At 40.2% G+C, this 19,989-nt stretch overlaps 2 protein-coding genes across 2 annotated transcripts in view; one reads left to right on the top strand and one right to left on the bottom strand.

The window, feature by feature from the left end:
* Window positions 1–3,223, bottom strand: part of LPIN3 (lipin 3) — a 64,280-nt gene extending 61,057 nt beyond the window's left edge. Inside the window, exon 1 of the mRNA XM_070939980.1 lies at window positions 3,116–3,223. The gene's annotated coding sequence lies outside the window, so the exon portion shown is untranslated. The remainder of the gene's footprint in view (window positions 1–3,115) is intronic.
* Window positions 3,224–3,357: 134 nt separating this feature from the next.
* Window positions 3,358–19,989, top strand: part of ZHX3 (zinc fingers and homeoboxes 3) — a 44,199-nt gene continuing 27,567 nt past the window's right edge. Inside the window, exon 1 of the mRNA XM_070941703.1 lies at window positions 3,358–3,443. The gene's annotated coding sequence lies outside the window, so the exon portion shown is untranslated. The remainder of the gene's footprint in view (window positions 3,444–19,989) is intronic.

Raw genomic sequence — 19,989 nt, 5'->3', positions numbered from 1 at the left:
ACTTACGTTAAAAAGCAAAGTCAAGTCTTCGTAAACACAGGGGGTAAATAGACACCTTTGCTCTGTTTATCAGAGGAGGAGGCTACCACTTGGGTACAGCACCACGTGCCACTGTTTGCACCATCATCTAAAGAAGATCTACAGGATGGAGCAGTAAAGCACTATCATTCGAACAGTGACACCCTTTCCAATGAGTCAGACAAGGTGAAGACGACCAAAGCTGGGTGTGCACAACCATATCATTAACTAAACAGGTTGTGCTTGGACGTTTCCTTGAATAGTAGGGATGTAGAAATAGGAGGGATGTAGGAAGCGTGTTGGCCCACATACATTTATTTACGAAGTTCCACCCATATGCATGAAGCAAATTTAGGATCTTTTGGCCTAAACTCTGAAAGAATGTAGGAGTGATGGTAATTTGAAAACCTCTTACAAAGAAACGTCTTCATAAATACATATAAATACATACGTTTCTTTCATAGTTAATAGGCAATGTTACTAGATATAATCACTTGTCTGTTTTCTGAAACTACAGATAGTCCTTGGTTAATGACTGCCCTGTTTAGTGATTGTTCGAAGTTACAATGGAACTGAAAAAGTAGCTTTACAACCAATGTTCTTCCTGAGGACCATTGCAGCATCCCTAGGGTCATGTGATTACCATTGGGCATTGATGCATTATGATGGTGGCAGTGTCTCAGAGTCATATGATCACAATTTGTGCTCTTCATAGCTTCCAACAAGCAAAGACATTGAGGAAGCCAGCAGGAAGCTAAAAGTCATGATCATGTGATGTTTTTCTTAACCACAAGTGATGGAGCTGCTGTCATACTGGTAAGTCCAGCATAGTCATGTGACATTTCACTATATGACTGCATTGTTAATGATGAAGTTGCCAGTCCCAATTGTATATTGAGGACTACATGTATTGATTTCCCCCATCAAAGTGTTCCCAAGATAAATAACAGGGTGGGTAGTCTGTTTGTTTTGCTGGCAATTCATTTACTTAACGTGGCATAACGAATTGATGAAAACCAATTTAGTCTGCAGACCTATGCATATGTATCAGAGAGTAAGCATCATTACGCATTGCAGAATTTACCCAGAGTCAAAGTCATTCCTCCACATTTTTGGTGGAAGGACTCGCAGGCAAGGCAGCTGCCCTGTTTCCTAAACATTATGAAGAGATACAGATGATGTAGCATTCTGTTTTTAACCGTTCTCCATCTCTCTTCCCTCCCAACACACCTTTCAATATTTGCTTTTTCTGGGCCAGTGTTTCCTAACCTTAGCAACTTTAAGATATTTATTTATTTATTTATTTTTATTAAACTTCTATGCTGTTCAACTCACCAAGGCGATTCTCAGTGAGATTTCAATTCCCAACTAAGCCCGCATGGACCAACTTGGGGAGTTGGCTACTAACCTTAATGGCAGTGTCATCTCCTGAGAGACTAGTGGGCTTCCTACTGTTGGCTGGCCACTGTGAGAAAAGACTGATGGATTTTGAAGGGCCAGGGCTTCAATGCAGCAGGGAACTGCTTAAGATCTTACATGGGTACAGTATCTTTTGATCAATAACACATCTTACTCTAAAAAGGAACCTCTGGATACACTGACCAAAGCTTTTTCTTGCTGGGTATTCTGGGAGTTGGAATTCTAAAAAATATGAAGGCACTTAGTTGGGAAGTCCACACCAAACATCTTGTAGAAGGGTTGATGGATGAAAGCTTGTGAAGCACTCGTGAAGCTTCTCTTAGTTTTTCACTTACAGGTAGTCCTCAACTTACAACAGTTCATTTTGTGACAGTTACAGCATTGAAACAATTGACTTATGAAGTGAGTTATGACTATTTTTCACACTGACGGCCATTGCAGCATCCCCATGGTCACGTGATCAAAGTTCAGACACTTGGCAAATGACTCATACTTATGACATTTGCAGTGTCCTGGGGTCACGTGATCCCCTTTTATGACTTTCTGACAAGCAAAGTCAATGGGGAAGCCAGGTTCGTTTAACAACCATATTTATTTTTATTTATTTAATTATTTAATTGCAATTGCAGTGATTCACTTAACCACTGCGTCAAGAAAGGTTGTAAAATGGGGCAAGCCACGTAAGAAATGTCTCACTTAGCAACAGAAATTTTGGGCTCAATTGTGGTCATAAGTCAAGGACTACCAGTATGAAACCTTCACTCACCTTACGTCACTTATTTTGTAGTTTTAATTCAGAATCTTTATGGACATCTGTGCTTAAAAACCAATAACTATGAGCAATCCCATATGAGAAAAAAAAAAGAGTGGGGAGAATTTAGTAGGTATCTGGATGTTATCAATCTGGGGTGGAAAGAATGCAGATGACCTCTGGGGGGCGGTGAAGAGCTACAGAAAAGTCTCTTTGCTGTCATCTTGTGGTCGTCCACATTTGGCACCTCAGATCTGAGGTGCCAAATACTTTACTTTATTTTATAAAGTATTGAACGGATATGCCTTACTGGTTACATCATCCCCCAACAGGGTTTGCGCAACACAGAACGAAAGTAGCATTTGGCCGGCTACGGCTGATGTGTTGTACAAACCCGGCTTTTGAAATTCATTCAGTAAATCGCTATTAATCTAAGCGGCGCAAACATAGCAGCTCGAAAGGCTTTGCTTTGAAAAACGTGGGGCCGTGAGTTGCCGGGTTTAATTTAATTGGAATTATTTTGCCAAGCGGAGCTCGGCTGGATAGCGCTGCCCTTCTCCACGGAGACTTGTACGATACTTGCCGGGCTGCTTCTATGATTTCTGCCCCTTCCTGCCACGCCTGGGGAGGGGATGCCTTTAGGACGACCCCTCCCTCCGTTTAATATTTGTGCTCTGTTAATAAGGAATTGAGAAATGAAAAAAGAGGTGGCGAGAATAAACGCGAGAAAACCTGATGAGGAAAACCGGGTGAGCCACTAGAAGAAAAATCTGCCCGAGAAAAGAAAGAGAAACAAACAAACAAACTTATCAAAAGGGAACATAAAAAAAAAAAATCCCCCGTCAGCCTCAAGTCGAACGAAACAACTCCCCAAGTCTGTACCGATACCCGGGCGCATGCGTACGGGTCTGATTACGTCACTCTCACTTCGGCTTCGACTCCCCCGTCACTTCGTCATTCTGTGTTGCAAGCCGGTGCTGATTTCCTTGTTTGCTGCGCTCGCCCGTGCTGTTTTTTTTTTCTTTTTTCTTTTTCTCTCCCTCCTCCCGGCACGGCGAGCCTAGTGACTGAGCCCACCCCCTCGGCTTACGTCGGTGCTGTGGCGTCGGTTCGGCAGCCCCCACCTTCTCTCCCCCCCCCACCCCCGGCCGCCTCCACGAGAGAGTGAGCCACAGTCCGGGCCTGGGCAGCTGGGTGGCCGGACGTGTCTCCGATTCTCCGATCGGGAGCTGCCTAGGAAGTCTCGCTGGAGGAGGTGAGTCCTGGGAAATGGAGGGCTTAGTGGGCTGGAGGCGACCCAGTTTCGGGTCTCGTACCTGGACCTGCTCCAGGTGGGTCCCGCGGCGTGATTTCCACCCGGCACCCCAGACACCCTGTCATTCTTTCCATGCCCCCTTCCTTGCTTTCCGGCTCCGTCTCTCTTCCACACACACACACACACACGCACGCACGCACGCACGCACACACACACACACACACACACGCACACCCCGCGCCCCTTGTTCCCCAAAACCCTTTCCCGCTCCGCTCCAACATACGGTCTCCTGGGAAGCGCCCCCTCTCTGGTCCGACTGCGGTGTCCCCCAGAGCCCACCCGGGTTTTGAAGCTCTTTCCCACTCCAACGAGTTGCGCTCTTTCTCTTGACCCAGTTCTCTTTTCTCCCCCACTCCACCCCACCCCACCCCACCCCGTGGGTTTCCTATCTTTTCTCCCCACCCCTTTATTCTAGGCTGACTTCCCCCATCGCATCCATCTCCCTTTGTCTCCCAGCCACACTGTCCTCCCCAGCACCAGACGGGCTTCTTTCTCAGCCACACAAGAGATCAGAATTCCTCTCTGCTTTTCCTCTCTTCCTCCCTGCCTCCTTCCCACTCTTCAGCTGACTTGCAGTTCCTTCCACTGCTGCTCTGGTGTTTCTCTCAACTCTTGTTTCTCTGGTAGTTTTATGACTCTTTCTCTCTATGACCTCTCCCCTTCCAAGCCATCCCTCCTTTTCCGGCCTTGGCTATATCCCTTCTCTCTTGACTTTTCATAACTTTCCTTTCTTTCTTTCTTTCTTTATTCCCCACCACCACCACCACCACCAAAACCAGCCCACAACTTCTAATCTCCTAAAAGGCATTTCTTTTTCGGCTCAATTCCCTAGAAGTGGTTTTGACATCAGTACAGCTTGTCCCTTGTCCTACATCACAGGAGATTGGCCTGCTGGCTGGGGCTGCTCAAAGTTGTACTGTCATTCGGCTGTCTCGGAAAGCCACAGGTTCTTCAACCTCTTTACTAAAAAAAAAAAATTGGCAAGGAATAAGAGACCTTTGCACGCTAACTGTGGATAAGTTTTTATACTTGAATGGCCCTTAGGAAAGTTACTATTCTATGTTTCTTTTTTTTCACTCTTGAGTCATTCACATACAGACTTACATTTCTTATTTTACCCCATGTCTCCTCATCTTTACTCTCATTGTTTTTAATGCCTGGATATATGTTATATGGGGAAAATAATATGGACTGGTCGCACAAGGGTGTTGTAAAGATTTTAGCTGATCTGTACATGGAAAGCAATTGGAGCAGTCAGAAGCATTGAGGGTGTCATCTTACGCTTCTCTTCCTGCCTCCTGATTTTCAAGTTGTTTGGTTGCTGCCCGGTCTTACTGCCTCCATCTTTTATCCCCTACATCTGGCGGCTTTTCTACAATCCTATTTTGTAGGATTATGTAAATATTCAATTTACCAATTTGATTTGAAATATACTTGAATGAATTGTTGAATTAAATTGAGTTTTCTACTTGAACTAGAAAATTTTACTTAATGCCTCTGAATTCATTTGGACATTTCTACCTATACAGAAACAGCTGTTGATTTGGAAATCTGAATTGAAACACTTTGAGTTAATACTTCCACTTAAGTGCTTAAATCGAATTGACTTGATGATTCAAATCGGAATTTAACTGATATTTATAGTTTTGCCTAGCAATTTACTGGAAAGCTTTGCAAGCAATTTAGTTTGCCTAAGAGAATAATTTTTATAGAGGGAACTATATTAAAATGTAACAGTGAAACCAATGAAAAATCCTTAATGGCTAAATACATTTAAGTGGTGTGGAATTCACAAGATCAAATGTGTGAAATGACAATTGGCAGGTAAAAGTGGTGTAGAAATGAGCAAGTGAAAAAAATGGTTAAGCATGAAATGAAGTGGTTGTGAAATACAAAACATAAAGTATATAACAGTCTTTAATTTATATTCTGTACATAATACATGCAAATAATGTAGAATAAATATTGTTCGTCTGATGAAATGGACTACAATCTATGAAATATATGCTGTAATAAATCTGTTTATCTTAACTTGTCACAAGATTCTCTTGGTTTATATATAACTTACAACCACAATGGAGACTGGAATTTCAGTCTGTAAGTGATTAAGTGAGTCATCACATGACTGATTTCATTATAATTTTTACCACAGTTGTTGAGCTAACCGTGCGGTTGTTAAGTGTATCACACAGTTTTAAGCGAATCCAGTTTACCTAAGGAAGGAAGAACCCTGGTGGTGCAATGGTTAGAATGCAGTATTGCAGGATAATTCTGCCCACAGCCTGGAGTTCCTGATGGGCTCAAGATTGACTCAGCCTGCCATCCTTTCAAAGTTAATGAGGACCCAGATTCTTAGGGGCAATATGCTGACATTGTAAACCACTCAGAGAGAGAGGTGATGCATTTGGAAATCCCATTGAAAAGCAACTGTAAGGCAGAAAAACCTTTGAGCTGTTTTCATATCAATCTGCATTGGCAGGGCTGCATCAAATTTTTGAAGATATTTATTTTGTTGTACAAAGTATGGCTGTTATTAACTATAGTTTATTTGAAACATATTTTACAAATTATTTTAGTTTTTTTTTTTTTTTACAGAAGTGTGAATCTTTCTCTTCTAAAATACCATTCTACTTCCCCTGTACTTCTCTCCTTTTTTGCCACAAAGACCAGAAACTTGTATTATTTTATTTTTTTTAATTTCAGTTTTTGAGGCTTTATTTCAGTTTTTGGGATTAAAATACCAAGCCTGAATAGCTTGAAAGCTGTCTGGAGTTGATGTACATATTTCATGAACAAACAGCAGTTAGAATTGTTTGAGTTCTTGATACTTTTCAATATTGTGTCCTTATATCCTGGTAGGAAAATCAAGTGGAATGACTAAACTTCGACACAGTAACAAGCATATAGGATACATTAAGAAGTATAGTACAGTCTCAGCTCAAAGGGTGTCCTGAGCATTATATAGAAAAAAGAAAAAGCAGGTAGGAAAAGAGCTCTACAGAATTGAGGGCTAGCAGTGGGAAGGATTACAATCGGTGTGTTGCTTCCAGTTCTGTCCGGTTCTATAGAACCAGTAGTAAAAGTGGCGGGAGGCTCCGCCCACCCACCCAGACGTCATAATTGACGATCTGTGCATGTGCTCACGCGCCCATTGCAAATTGGTAGTAAAGGCAAGTAGAACCCACCCCTGATTACAATGTGCACTTTTCAGGAAAGACCCCTGTAGCAGACCTGTAGGAACAGAAAGGATTGCCTGAGAAAAGGCTGAACCTTCAAATAATTTGGACTTAAGTTATTTGGAACTTTGATAGTTATGTTAAGTTGATAACAAGTATGTGTCATAGATTAATAGAGTTACCTCATTCTGGGAGAGGGTGCTTGGTGATTATTTATTTTTCAAATTTATATGGCCAACCATGTCACGGAGGGTGACTCTGGTTTGTGTACAACAATCCAATAAAATAATAAATACAAATCGTTACCTATAACCATTAAAAAAAATTAAAAATACAAAAGCAAGACCAAAGAAAAAATGGATGGAGGGATGTTAATAATGAAGCCATCTCATGAGTTTATCTGCCCCTTGCCTGCGGGCATAACTGGGCCTTGAGGGATCTTCAAAAGCTCAGGAGTGATGAAACCAGACTCCTCTGTGGTGCAGAGATTTCACAATACAGGGGCCACAGCAGAAAAGGCCCGTCTCCCAGGACTGTTCAAATGTAGCTGGCAATACAGTTGAACCTGTAACATACCCATTCTGTTGGATCTTGTGGGACAGGCAGATGAAATCAGGAAGAAGTAGTCTCTCAATTAACCTGATCCCATGCCATGTATTGCTTTAAAAGTCAACAACCTTAAATAGGACCAGGAAACAAACTGGTAAAGTGCAGCTTGCATAGGAAAGGGGCAGTGGTGAGATTCAGCCAGTTTGGGCCAGTACGGGTGAACCGGTAGTTAAATTGCTGGCTGGCCCCTCCCCGCCCCTTCCAAGAGTCCCCACGCACCCCATTTTGGCTCCCAGGTAAGTGCAGGGAGGCCTACTAAATTGGGCACGAGGGGGTATGACACGCCCCCCCCTGCGGTCTATTTTCTCTCACAGGAGGCCAAGTGCTGCTTGTCACATCCCCTGGCCACGCCCACTCAGCCAGTCACTAGAGCAAAGAACCAGTTGTTAAATTATTTGAATCCCACCACTGGAAAGGAGTAACTTATACAGAAACTCATGTAATGTTCACACTGCTGCATTTTACATCAGCTGAACTTTCCGAATAGTCTTCAGAGGCAGCCCCAGAGCATACTGCAGTGGTTGAACTGGAAAGTCTTATCGTGTCACCTGGGGTCCATTTTATAGTGAACCATGTAAATTGTGTCACTTACAATTCTGTGTCTTGATCAAAAACTGAGGACACAATCTAATCTGTAAAGTCATTCCACTGAGTTCTAGCATGGCAACTGTGTTGAGTATATTAAAGTAAACACTAGTATTTTATCTCATTTTGTTTAACTTAGATACATAAAAATAACAGAATTGGTTTTCTTTCGGTTAGTACTGACTATTAGATTGGAATAATAATTCATGCCTCAATACCTTTTTTTTCTGTTGTTTTAAAATTCAACTGGTAGAACTTTTTTTTAAAGTTGTGATCAGTATTAAGGATTTTACTAATGTGGTTGCTTGTTTGTTTTCAGAGTAACCTTGCATACTGAAGTATTAGGGTTCACATTCCAGCCAATATGACTGACTTCCTATGACAGTGATGGCTAACCTTTTTGCTGTCGCGTGCGGGGGGATCGCGCATGCGTGTGCCCATACCTATAATTCAATGCGCCCCACCCCCCCTCGCCCCCCGCACATGCACACGTGACCCCCCTGCGCTACCCCCACTTTTGGCATGCAATGGCCCAGTGGGCCCGGTAGGCCCGTTTTCTGCCCTCCCTAGGCTCCAGAGGCTTTCTTGGAGCCTGGGGAGGACGAAAACGGCCTTCTGTCCCCCACTTGGGAGGCCCTCCGGAGGCTGGAAACAGCCCATTTCTCAACTTCAGGTGGGCCCGGAAGGCCCGAAAATTAGCTGGCCAGCGCACATATGTGTGCTGGAGCTGAGTAGGACAACGCTCGCGTGCCCACAGATATGGCTCCGCATGCCAACTGTGGCACCCGTGCCATAGGTTCGCCATCACGGTCCTATGACTTCAGGCCACAAACACAGTGCATACTCTTACATGTAGATTTCTCTAGTATTTTTAAAATATATATTAAGATCACACTTGAAATACCATATATTGTTTTCTCCATAAAAATGTTGATCTGGAAAATATAGAAATATAGAAAGAAGAGCAATCAGGATGATTATTCTCCCACTTTCACAAGAGAGAATATACAGTTGTGTCTTTTTAACTTAAGGGCAATGCTTCTCAACCATAACAACTTTAAGATGTGAGGACTTCAGCTCCCAGCATTCTCCAGCTAGCATGCTGAATTCTGGGAGTTGAAATCCACGTATCTTAAAAGTTGCCAAGATTGAAAAACACAGACTTAGAGCAAGGGTCCCCAAACTTGGCAGCTTTAAGACTTGTGAACTTCAATACAAGTATAGCTGGCTGGAGAATTCTGGGAGTTGAAGTCCACAAGTCTTAAAAGCTGCCAAGTTTGAAGACCTCTGACTTAGAGTGATAGGTAAAGGCATTTTATTGATTCAGTTGCACTACGGAATGAGCTGCCATCTGATGTGATGATCACTAATTTAGCTTGTTTTAAAAGGGGATTGGCTTCTAGTTTTGATGGTTGTGTGTTATTTCCTCAATCATAGGTAGCATACCTGACAGACAAGGTATGTTTTCCCCTACAGCAGTTAAAGCAACTGGAAATAATTTTGAGTTGGGAAAATAATTGGTGTGGATAAAATAAAACTTGGATCTGCCCTCTTAATCCTCCTAATTGTAACGCTCTCACTTTAAAATAAAATGTCAGCAGTATAACTCGTGGGTGTCCCAACTTTTTGGCTTGCATTGAGTGAAGGGGAATTGTCTTGGGCCGCATATGAAATATATAATATAGTTAGTGTATGTAAATCACATAATCATGTTTAAAGTTTACAATCTTCTGGGGCTATATTACTAGCTGTCCAGGGCTGCACGCAACCCACTGGTCGCATATTGGACAAGCTTGGTGTAGATTTATATGCTAATTTATTTTTGTTTGTTTACTAATTTATTGTATTTAGATCCTACATCAGTTCTTTTCCTACTTTTATCCCCATGACAAGAATGATGAGAAATAGATTGGCGCAGTCATCCAGCAATCATCATCATCAGGAATCACAAACAGTCCCTAGAATTTTCATTCTATCTTAAATCGGGGGTTAATTTTTTACGTTTAAAAGTGCTGTAATTAAGTTTTGTAAAGGCTTGCATTTATAACATAAGTTAGTCAAGATTGCGTTGGATTCAGGGACCACTGTTTTGCATGTAGTTAGCTTCAGAGGGCTTTGGGAATTGGAAATGTTTGAGTGGGACGCCAAAGCCAGATGGAAGGAACACATGTGTTGGGTTCTTGCGTCACTTTCACTTGGAAGATTCACATTTCTGGGAAATGACTGGTCTGGGATTATCATGTTCTTTAAACACTCCAGGTTTTAGGAAAGGAAAATGTTTTTATTTTAAGAATTGAATGCCTTAAGTTCTTCCTGATCTTGTCCCCTTTTCCTCTAAAAGTCTTCTTTCACCCACTCCCCAATTTCTAATTATAGATCTTGGGAATAAATATGGGTAACCCTGTATTTTTGTAAATTTGATTCTTTTCCATCTGCGATTTTAATTTCAGATTGATTTACTCAGTGTTCTTTCCATGCCATCATTTGTGTTTTGTTAGTCCCTAATTAGGATCATGATGTCCTAAGAAAGTTGAATTCTTCATGGGTGTAGAGGAGCCAAAGGTTTCCTCATGTATTGGAACTTCTTAGACTGAAATATAAATATAAATTCAATTTACTTCCAATATCAGAGAGAGATGAACAAACAGCAAAAGAAATTATAAGGCTGTGAGGCATTGAAGGGCAAAATAAATTGTATTTAACAGAGCTTTTATTGCATTAAAATATCTTTATTTCATTTGATCTCTGTTGTTTAGTTTAACTGTTAAGTAATTTGGCTGGAAAATGTTATTTTGATACTGTAACTTAGATATTGTAGTATTTTAAAATAATATTTCTCTTTTATAAACAAGAGGGATGATGCTTCTGGCCAATATCTTAGTTTGCAGCAAATAAACACAATATTGAACCTTGATGCATCAAATATGGTATCTACATGTTCTTAAAATTCATACATTTAAAACACGTTGAATGGAGGTAGATGCATGTTTTCATAAAATGTTCATGTTAAATAAATCTTTTTCTGCATTTTTGGCTAATTTTTTTCTTGCAGCTTTATATTGGACATCTGTCTCTTGATTCTGGTTTTACGATCAAAAATTGCTTCTGACCTCTTAACACTAACATAGTTATTGGTGGATTATAGCTACTTTATGAGAGTCATTGTTCAAAAATATAAAATAATATGTAAAGTGTTAATTTAGCCCTTTCTATTTCATAGAATTTTGTAGCATTTTTGCAACATGGTTAATAAGGTAGTCAAGGCATTTTTGGAGGACTGTTACTTATTGATTGCACAGGTGTTTTGGATAAAGATGATCTTCAGGTAGAGCTGAAAAATCTGGCCTGAAAATCTGTAGGGTTGTGAAGTTGTTGGATGGAAGACAACTCTAGTTTAGAAAAAGTCATAAAAATCAAAGTATACTTCATTCTTGATGTTTATTTGTGTTATCCATTTTGAATGAAGTCATGAATGCTTGGGTGGATTTGAAGTGTTTGAATAGTTTATTAAACACTGTCCTCTTTTTTCTTTGTTCCTGAATATATAGTAGCATATTAAGATTCACCCATAATCTCAGTGTTGGGGCATTTCTAGCCATACAGATACTATTAATCTTAAATGCAGAGATTGATTTATTTTCCCTTTTTGATCATTAAATTAATTATGTTTTTATAGTGATGTAATATTTTATCTTTCTACATGCTAGTTTGATATATGTTTTGAATACATTTCAGTATTCAAAATCAAGCATCAAAATCTTTCCATATTAATAATAACACTTTTCATAAATTGTTCCCGAGGACAACTTTGATTTTTTTTAAAAAAACAACAACGCCCAATAACGTGTAGCTTGTCTCCTAAGAGAAAGGTGATGTGAGTTGAGTATTGGGACTGAAGAATTCTCAAGAAAAGCAAATCATTGCCGGAAAACAGAGAGACTACATGGAGTGGTTTACTGCCTTCTGAATCAATGATGACTCAGATGTTCTAGCTGTGTTTGCTGCAGCCTTAGTGTGCTAATATTGAACCATCTGGTTCTTAACTTCAGAACTAAGATATTAACCATTTACAGATTATTTTTCATTCTTTTATGATAATAGACTTGTCAGTAGCAAAGTTATTTAATTCCTTGTCACTTGTCATCCCTACCCCCCCAATTTTCTGAGATGATTTTCGTAATTTCAGGATCTTCATTTTACAGGCATTCTGGTGTTCGGAAAGTATGAATATTTACAGAATTTCAAATGGATATTTGAATATCCATTACCGGCGTTAGATTTTAAAATAAATATTATGTTAGCTTGATGGGGACTATGCGTGTGTAAAACCATACATTCAGGTTGAACATGGTGATTCAACCTGAATGGCCATTAAATGTTAGTTATCAATACATGGTATACTAAATTTATCATGCTCAGGAATACCATGTATTGTGGCCAAAAGAAAAGTTTGAATGCTTTAGGGTTATAGCTATAACAAGACCCATTTTGGAATTGGACTGCTTCTGAGGCACCTCAAATCACATTTATTCCTGAAAACCACCAAATTGTCCCATGAAGGGGAGGTTTGTCATGGACTGGAGAAGAAAAGGAGTGTTCCAGAGTTCTCCAGAATGTTCTATTTCTGAATTAGTGAATTTTGTCCATTCCTATGATATATTTGTTATTATTTAATATAATTTATCTTACCGCTTTAGTCCACTAGGATTCAGGTAAAGTGCAATATCCAAATTATTATTATTTTTTAAATTAAGTAGTATATGATATAGTGTGAGATAACACATTTTAATAATAAATATTTTCTGGCCCTGGAGACTCCCCAGTGATCAGTACCCAAAGGTGTTCCAAAAGAGTCACATTTTTTTTCACGCTTTCTCCAAAAGAGGGAAGAGAATACTTGCCATTGGACCCAGTCCTGTTGCATCTTGTAGAAGAGAACCTTCAGCAAATACTCCCTGATCATCTGCATTCAGCAAGGGGAATCTGTGTGGGAAAGATGGTCTCTTAGGTACCTGGGCCCTGAATCACATAGGGCCGTGATGGTGAATCTGTGGCATGTGTCATAGCTCACAGCTGGTTGTCGGGTCTCTGCCGTGCATGCATGGGGGTGGGGTGCGTGTGGGGGGTGGGGCACATGCAGGGGGCCTCATGCACATGCGCGTGGTGTGTGTGCAGGAGGCACATGCATGCGCAGGGGCAGGGAGCATGCAGGGGGCACGTGCATGCGCAGGGGCACACAGGACAGGGGGCATGCACGGTGGCCGTGCGCGCATTGCATTTGGGGAGTTCGGGCGCACTTTGTGCACTCAGTCCAGAAAAGGTTAGCCATCACTGACATAGGGCATTATAAGTACTGACCAGGCTGTTAAATTCTACTCTAAAATAGGTAACCAGTATAACCCCCACAATGACGGTGCCAAGACTATCCAGTAATCATATAGGATGCTTCGTTTTGGATCAGCTACAGTTTCCAGATATTCTTCCAGGGCAGCCTTATATAGAAGAAACAATGACAAAGGCATGAATAATTGTCCTTGGTTCATGCTGTGCTATGTTGGACTGCAACTAATACAGTGGCTGAAATTGAGCAAAGACTCTCAAATTGAGCCATAACTTCTACCTCATCCTCCATTAAAGGACCATGTTGCTCCTACCCCACATCTTCTGATTTCTGAGCTTCAGCCACCCTCCTGGTTTTCTAAAAGGAGTCCTAGAGCTGGCAGCTCTACATCTTTACTGTAGAAGGCCAAACAAGTTGGGTGTGGCTGAAACAGACTAGGGATTGGTCAGTTTTCCCCCTTTCTTCCCAGTGAGCTGTGTAAAGGGCAAGGTTTTAAGATCCTTGAGTTTTAAAAAACGTTTTTCTCTTTTGTTGTAGAAGGGGGACGAAGGGAATGTTATTGTTGCAAAAGCTTTAGTAGCTCAGAAAGGAGCAGTCATTATTATCATTCCTTGTCAGTATTCTTGACTGGACAGAAATGAAGATGATTGGGGTTATTTGTCCTGTTAATGTGAAGTTCAAGTACTTGTAAGAGTATAATAGTCAACTTACCTTCCTAGTGCTATATTTTTTTGTCTAAGTATTAGAAAGTATACTAGCACTCCCCCCCTCCCAGGGAATAAGCAGTTTTCAAATGGGATGGCATAGTGTTGTGTGGCTCTATTATAATGTATTTTGATACTTGTCCAAATGTCAGTGCTCGGCCTCACTTATTTTATTACCTGAAATTTGCTAAAGTTAGCTATTCCCAAATATTTCTCAGTTGTCTATAATTGGATTCTCTCCGTTCATGGTCCTTGATTCCTAGAAATAGTAATGATCCACTTGAATACCCATCTCTCTCTTAAATTGCTCAAATACCCATCTCTCTCTTAAATTTCTAACGTGGAGAAGCTGCTTTGGAGATTTCAGAATTAAATGTATTAACACTGGTTAAGGTGTGATATGTTAACTTTGATTAAATAAGTATGAGACATGCGAAATAGATATATTGCACCTTGACAGTTAGCTTTGTACAGCAGCAGACAGTGTGTTCTTCCTTGTAAAGCATTGATATAGAGCTGATCTGCTGGGCTGGCAGCTCCACAACCCTGAAATAAAATGGATTGTGCTCAGAAACCATTTTGGTCAGTCAAAGGTAAATAGTGAAGTTGCTCCATGATTCATATAAGGGGACCCTTTGTGATTTTACTTCAAGCTGGTGCTCTGCTTCTTTGATGTTCCACATATCTCTATCTGGTATATTAGTTTAATGGTAAAGGTAAAAGATAAAGGTTCCCCTCACACATATGTGCTAGTCGTTCCTGACTCTAGGGTGGTGAGGGGGTGGTGCTCATCTCCATTTCAAAGCTGAAGAACCAGTGCTGTCCAAAGACGTCTCCGTGGTCATGTGGCCAGCATGACTAAACGCCAAAGGCGCATGGAACACTGTTACCTTCTCACCAAAGGTGGTCCCCATTTTTCTACTTGCATTTTTTACGAGCTTTCGAGCTACTAGGTTGGCAGAAGCTGGGATAAGTAATGGGAACTCACCCCGTTACGCAGCACTAGGGATTCGAATTGCTGAGCTGCCGACCTTTCGATCGACAAGCTCAGCATCTTAGCCACTGAGCTACCGCGTCCCTCCCATTTTAATGGAAGGGTATTACAAATTTTACTTGGACTCCCAAGGGGGTAGCAAGTAGGATACAAGATGTATTGATATCTACAAATAAATACAACACATTTGAGCTATAGAATATTCTCTTCTATAGGAATTTGGTATAGTCAGGATTAAGTAGCCATTTGATGCTGCACTTTAATCTTTTGGCTTTCCAGGGTCTATGGAACCATAATTTCATTGGAATGGGCAAGGTCATATATTTGTGGGAGAGAAGGAGAGGAGAGGAGTATGTTTGTTAAAGGAAAATTAAAAAGACAAAATGGATCTTGGAACTTTGGAAAAATGTTGCTATTTAACTATCAAGATGGAAAACTGGCCCAATTTCTAATATGCCCCTTGAAGTTAACCACCACCCATTCAGACAAACAACCACAAATAACAACCTTGCTGCCTCGGGGGGGTGGGGGTGGTCGGGCTTCAGAAACTGTAAAAGAGCTTAGTGTAATGGAAGAAACTTATTGAACCTCAATAAAAGTTCAATCTGATTTTGTTCTTAGGCAAGAAGTGAAGTCAACTTTTGAATGGCATGCTAGGACTGTACAATACTCCAGAAAGTAGGTCAGGGCAGTATAAAGAAGTGGATGGGACCAAGAAAAAAAAAACAGACCAATTTCAATGTATTTATTAATTTATTAAATATATTGGATATATTAGCACCTTGTGTATTTCATAATTTTTCCTTTTGTTGCAAAAGTCTCTGCAAATGACACTTAAGATTTTGGCAGCCTTGCATGGCGGTGAAATTCAGGTAATAGATTTGGTCATAAAGAGAGATAAATAAGAGGTGTGAATAAGCAGCTATTGATACTGTATATGCACAGTCAAATAATATGGACAGTGTTCTGCTATGCCTGTCTGGTCATGCATGAGGAAGGGTTGATTGACTCCAATATCAAAACAGCAGGTGACTAAATCTATTCTCTTTGAAATAAGTAAAATTCAAGAGAAGGAACGATTAAAAAAACAAAACAAAAAAAACTGTACTAATGCCAAGGAGGATCAACAGAAGAGAGTAAACAGGGTGTCAATTTCTTATTAAGAAAATAAAAAGTCAGCTGTTTTAAGAGCTTGTTATGAATTGCTTTTTCTATAAATCTACTCTTCCATGTAACCCAAACACCTTTAGTAAGGCTGTAATTATCTACAGTTGCCTAGGCTTCCAAATGTAATAAAACACATCTCTACGCGTAGCCAAAATATATGATATTAATTTTAAGAAACCTGATCTACAGCTAAGTGGTTGATAAGAATTCAGGCTAGGGTCAGGGTTAGAAAAAGACTCCACGATGTAGCAAGAAGTGAGGAAACCAGAAAGCAATGTTTATTGTCAGGAAGTACTTAAAACCTTTCAGGGGTAATTTGGAAGTTGCCTTTTCTCAGCTGAAGTAGCTACTTCATTGCGTTTTAATCTGGGTGCCGGTCTTGATTCCCCAAGGTTCGCGTCCTTCGGAAGGGTGATGGCGAATCAGTCCCAGTGCCTGGACGATGCCCCTTTCCGGAGTTTACGTGGCTGGGAGCCCATTCCCCCGCCAGCCTATAACGAGGCGCAGCGCCTGGCGCTGGAGGAGCTTATCGCCAAAGGCCGGCCGGCTTTCCAGGCTTTCTTACGCCGGGAAAAAATGAGCTCTTTCCTTTCTAATCCCGGGATCCAGGCTATTTTGCGCACCGCCGTGCAGCCACTCAGGACAAACAAAAGTGTCTCGGTTACAGACCAAGCCCTGAACACCTCCTTGGATTGTTCCTCACTCACATACTTCCAGGTGCAGTCCGACGTTGAGCCGCCTGTCCTAGAACTGGCCTGGCCGGCTTTTGTTACCGGCTCTTTCCGAGGACTGACCCGCATGGAGACTTATTTCCAGCCCTGCTTTGGAGAGGTCATCTATGCTTGCAAAGAGGCGGTGCGCAAGCAGATCCGGTCAGCTAGAGAAGTGAGTGAAGGGATCGAGACAGGTGGTCTGCGTGAGCAGGGGGTTGGACTAGATGACCTCCAAGCTCCCTTCCAACTCTGTTACTGTTCCTTACAATGTGACTTGCAAAATGACGGAATAACAACTAAAAAAATAACATAGGCATCAGGCAAGCATAGTGACTTCTAGTTTTTGAAGCAGAATGATGAAATGAGAATTAGAAATAAAATCAACCATATGCTAGCAAGTATATTATTTAAACTATTGACAATTATTTAAAGAGAAGTATCTGAGACTCCCTGTTGGGGATGTGGAAGACTGGGAAAATGGAAATATTCAGAATTCTCCAATTCCTCCTAAATTTTCCATTTCTGTTTTCTAAGGGAGCTTCATGTAGCAGATCCTTATTCTTGTACAAATCTGTTAGGCTTCAGGGGGTGTAATACTGGAAGGAATTTGGACAAAAAAAATTGGAAGAAAGTTTGGAAATGATACTTGAAGCTTAAGTTCTGTACTTCAGTCCAAGAAAGGTCAAACAAGCAGGATTGTAAAATCATAGAATTTAACCTCCTGTAGAACCTCCTTCATTGCAGAAATCCATCATTACAATATCCCTGCCAGATGGCCATCCTTCCTCTGTTTAGACATCTGAAAAATGAGATTCTATGACCCTCCCATAGTTGTCTGACTATACTTTCTATTTGAAAAAAAAAAAAATCCTGATGCTCAACCAAAATCTCCTTTTGTGAAATTATGCATGTTGTTTCTAGTCCCACCTTCTCTAACAACTCAAAACAATTCTATCCAATATGGCTGCCTTTCAGATGCTTGTAGACTGCTATCATACTTCCCTTTTCTTCAAATTAAAATATGCAGAGCCTTCAACCATTCCTCTTTTTTTTTTCTACACTCCTTATCTTTTTGATTGATATCGTTTGACATGTTCCTTTTTCTCAATAGCCTTCTCAAATCATTGGACCCAGAACTGGATGCAATATTGTGTGTGGCCTATCTACTAAGTGTGGGCTATCCAACAGAGAATAGAGAGCAATTGAGAATCCTCTTCATCTAGGAGAACGATGGAAGAATGTGTATGAAAATTGGGTGCCAAGAGGAACACATCATGAGATGCAAGAGAACAAAGGGGGAAACACAGAGAGAAAAATGTTCAAAAAGGATAATAGGAAATGGACAGGAAGGAAGAAGTGCAGAATTTATGTTGATTTGAAAATCAGCGAGATCTTTGACCTCAGGCCCAGTAGTGGGTTCCACTTAGCTTTGCTACGGTTCAGAACTGGGAGCGTGCGCGTGTCACTTCTGCACGTGCACAGAATGTTCCGAGATATGCACAGAGCATCTGTGATGACGTCCGGGCGGATGGGTGGAGCCTCCCACCACCGCCACTACTGGTTCACCCAAACTGGGGTGAACCAGTAGAAACCCACCACTGCTCAGGCCTGTAATCTACTCTAAATGTTCTACTCTATTTGCAGAGTAAGATATAGCAATAGGCACCTAGAAGAATGTTTTGAACATTATATGCTGTGGAAGAACTTTTATAGAGGCTTTTACAGTAAGACTCACCTGCTCAGCATTTTTCATAGCTTACTCTTTTATTACGCATTATATTTTTTTCCTGGCAACTTCTTGGTAACTTTGTAGGTCAAGGTCTTTGTTATTCAAAACTGGGTTCTTTCCAAAGTATGTTGAAATCTTAATCACCAAAGAAAAAAAACCTTTTGTGATATTTTTTTAAAATGGAACTTTAGTTGAAAGTTTAAAATAGTTTGCTGCCTTCTATATTCTATCTTTATTTTTCACTTATTACGGAATTCTGAGTAGGAGTGATTTCTGAATAAATCACCAGTCATAATCTCCCTTCCATCATTATGACTTTCAAATGTGCTGGATTTCACCTCCCAGAATTTCCATCTGGATTGACCAACAATCTGACTAGGAGTGTCTGAGTGAGTCCAGAAAACCTACCTACAGTATGTAGGGTTTGCTGTGACATCACAAACCTGATTCTGCTGTTATAGTTACCAAATAGCATTGGAACACTACATAAATATTGTAGAAGTGACTTCCAAGTCTGAGTTTAGTTAGAAGATACAGGAATAATGCTATTCTTGCTGTTTTTACAGAGGTTTACAGTAAGAGAGCATTTTTGCTTTTAAAGTACTAGAGAAGATAACACTGATCAAGTGAAACGGGCTGAGTAACATGTAAGCTCTTGTAATATACTATGCCGAACTGAAAGATATAAGTTCTCCATGCTGTAGTAATTGTTATGTAGTATTGTTTGTAACTGCAATGTTTGCTAAGAATGCCCAAAGACATTCTGATTAACTGTTTATAAAGTTCCTACATATTGTGATTATTGAACTAGGATTATTGAACTGGGATTTAATCTTTGATCTTTCTGTTGTTATCTCCATTTTATTGGAGATATTTCGCAGTAAGTCTTCCTGCAGAGGAAGTAAAACTGAGTGAAATTGAGAATTGAGCTTACTCTGTGCATATAAAAGTGAGGAAGAGAGAAAAACGTTTTCCCCCTACAATTTATACTATTTAACAAATCATGTGTATGTTATAAATGTTCTAACAAACATTTAAGCTATATGTGGTGAGACACCCGATTATCAGAATTCACATTTCATTTCTTTTTCTGAACTATTTCACCTGTATTTGACAGTATTTTTATTCATTATTTGCAGAAGATTGCATATTCTTGTTTTTAGCTTTTCTGTTCACATTCCCTGCCTCTTTAAACTTTTTCTTTAATGTATTTTATTAGACTATATATACAGAACAATATGTTAATACTTACATGTTCAGAATAATTACAAAAATATATAATTATTGTTGAATATTTGGATAATGTAATTTTTTTAAAGAGTTACATCAAATTTTACAGTTGCTGGAGAAACAGCTGTTTGATATGCATGCATTGTGTGAGGGAATACTGCAAGTATATAAATCTTTAAATATAATAGTCACATTTATTTATTTATATCCCACCTATATTATTTTTATAAATAACTTA

Source organism: Pituophis catenifer, unplaced genomic scaffold (assembly GCF_029215685.1).
Source record: "Pituophis catenifer annectens isolate HBS135680 unplaced genomic scaffold, rPitCat1.0.hap2 SCAF_3, whole genome shotgun sequence".
NCBI classification, from domain to species: Eukaryota; Metazoa; Chordata; class Lepidosauria; order Squamata; family Colubridae; genus Pituophis; species Pituophis catenifer.
Note: the sequence above shows the minus strand (reverse complement) of the source record. Positions and strands in the feature narration are given on the sequence as shown.